At 45.5% G+C, this 2,718-nt stretch overlaps 1 pseudogene; it reads left to right on the forward strand.

Moving 5' to 3' along the window:
• The first annotated feature begins 627 nt into the window (after positions 1 to 627).
• LOC123425487 lies at positions 628 to 2,072 on the forward strand (annotated as a pseudogene).
• The last annotated feature ends 646 nt before the right edge of the window (positions 2,073 to 2,718 follow it).

The following is a 2,718-nucleotide window of genomic DNA, read 5'->3' on the forward strand; positions in this document are numbered from 1 at the left end:
TGCTATTGTTTTGCTTTACTCCTTGAATGCCATGATTTCCGCAACAAGGCCATTCACTAACTGCTGATATTATTATTTTTTACTTTGCAGCGAACAAAGCATGAAGATAGGCTCAGCATGCTGACTGATGACATATACACCCTCCGTTTCTAAATACTTCCTCCGTAAACTAATATAAGAGCATTTATATCACTAAAATAGTGATCTTTTAAAAGGAGTATATGTTTTTTTAAAGATTTCACTAAGGAACTACATACGAAACAAAATGAATGTATCTACATTGTAAAGTATGTCTATATACATCCGTATGTAGGTTTGTAGTGAAAATTTTAAAAAGACTTATATTTAGGAACGGAGGGAGTAATTATCTATTTTGTGGAGAGTCGACACAGCCACGGCAACACGGACCAGCGTGTTGTCAAAGGGGTGGAGAGATTTGCCACGGTTGCTTCCTGTGCTCACCCTTCGTGCCTGGGATTTTCTGCCCCATCCATGGCCGGAACCCGTTACGGCACATCACGTGGATCAAGCAATGTCACGTCTAACCAAGGCAACCAGGAGTTTGTTGGCTGACCCAAGCAGCAAATCGACCGTCATCAAAAGGCTAGAGACTGTGCACGTGAGTATATGCTACAGCAAGCCCTGGCCGTCAATGGTTTTTTGCCTATATATCCTTGTGTGTTTCAGCACCTCACAAAGCTCCGTCTGTATAATGTTCGGTTCGCCGAGTGGGATATGCAACAACTCCTGTTTGACTCCTGCAAGCAACTCAAGCAATTATTTCTGTTCCACTGCGATGTTGGGGACTCTTCAGTATGGCAGATAAATGCACCTGATTCCAAACTCAGAATCCTTAAGTCCGCATGTCCTGCTTGAAGAGAGAATTGAGGTGCTCTGCCTACCAAAACTGAAGCATCTACAATGGGACGAGTGGTTTTGTTTTGAGGCCCCCTTGCGTTTTGGTTCTGTTCCATCCCTCAAGGGGCTGGGCCTTATTTGCGGTGCAACCGTTGATCGTCAAGAGTTTAGTCTAAGCCAGGTTCTACATGGTACCAGAAACATCCATACTCTTACTTTGGACTTCCAAGGAGAAAGGCTTTGGATACAACCCGAAGGAAAGCAACTCTGCCATGCATTCAAAAGGCTAAGAAAGCTGTCTGTTTGTGGCATATTTGTTGATTTTAACTTGTTATGGACAATAAATCTCCTTGAGGCCTCGCTTGGTTAAGGGGGATTGGAGAGGTTTTGAAAGAAAAATCCCCGGAAGGGCCAGAAACCCCACAGATCCTCGGACGCCCATTTGGTAGGAGGGGTTTGCTTAGCCCAATCCCCTCCGTTTCCCTTCAATCCCTTCCTATCCATGTGTTTCAAAACCCTCCTCGAGGGATTAGTGGAAGCAAAGCCCCAGGGATTTGAGAGGATTGGGTGAAACACAGGGATTCACCCAATCCCCTGAAATCCCTCCCTCTCAAAACCTCCCCAATCCCCCTTAACCAAACGAGGCCTGAAGCTGCTCCATCCGTTGAGATATTTTCCGTGCCGGTACTTCTCCGGTCATTCATTTTTTACTTTCTTTAGTTTAATATATATCGCACATAACATACATTTCGGGATTCAGAACAGGCTCTCACAGCAGATAAGTATGCATGGCCGTGACCGTGTTGTACTGAATGCGTCGCTACTATATGCAGATATGGGACCATGCTTGCCAGGATGATGAGCAGTTAAGAACAACGACAGGTTACGAGGCTCAGATAACAAAGCCGTCATGGAGCATGGCTAAGTTCACAAGCTCCGAAACGTGGCAACTGAGAGAGCTTGAATTTGTAGGCTTTAGGCCCCGGGAGCAAGAAATTTCATTCTTAAGGTCCGTGATGGAGCGAGCTTCAAACTTGAAGACGGTTCTTCTCAAAGAAGATGAAGATCTGTGCGAGGACTGCGATTCGATGAGCACTCCAAGAGGAGGTTTCTGTCCGGCGGACAAAGGCGAGCAGGAAGCAATCGTCAGGCAGCTTACAGATGGGGTGCAGTCCTCTGCGCAGATAATCTTTCCAAACAGTGGTGGTAGTTGAATGCGAGCTGTTGTTGAATGTGTGCTTTGTATTCGGTGTAGTTTACTTGTGAACGGCTTGTTTCTCCCCTCTTGTCTCGCTGTAGAATTTCCGTTGCCATGCAACTCTTGTAAGAGACGTCCAGTGGTTTTTCGACCAGGGGCGTCCCAGCTTTACCTGTATTGTGCAAAAGTGCTGATCCTGCAGTGTCAACGTGTAGATTTATTAAACCTGGAAATATTTACCTTGCCATCAGATGTGCTCCATCTCTTGAATACTCCGTGTTCAGGTATTTTACTGTCAGGTTCTGTTGGAATTTTGGATAGGCTCTCAGTCACAACAAATAAGTGTGCGTCTTCCTGTATACTGGATGTAACAATGTGTCTTTCAGAAGGGGTCTGTCTCTCCCCGCAGATAATTTTCGGCAGCAGCTTTTTAGGGATGCAGGGCGGCATCCCGCAAAATCCTGCAAAACAGGAAGTTTGTTCAAACTGAACTACACCGCTAACAAAATGCTACAAGTAACATGATTCGTTTTAACTGCATAGCGAGCGGATCGGCTGCCGTTCTTTAGGGGTGTCGTGGACAGAAACCTGACTTTAGAGTTCAAACTATCAGACCTGTTTCTTTGGCCCTGTTTGGATACTCTAGCTTAGCTAGTGGTTAG

This window comes from Hordeum vulgare, chromosome 2H, assembly GCF_904849725.1.
Source record: "Hordeum vulgare subsp. vulgare chromosome 2H, MorexV3_pseudomolecules_assembly, whole genome shotgun sequence".
Taxonomy (NCBI): Eukaryota; Viridiplantae; Streptophyta; class Magnoliopsida; order Poales; family Poaceae; genus Hordeum; species Hordeum vulgare.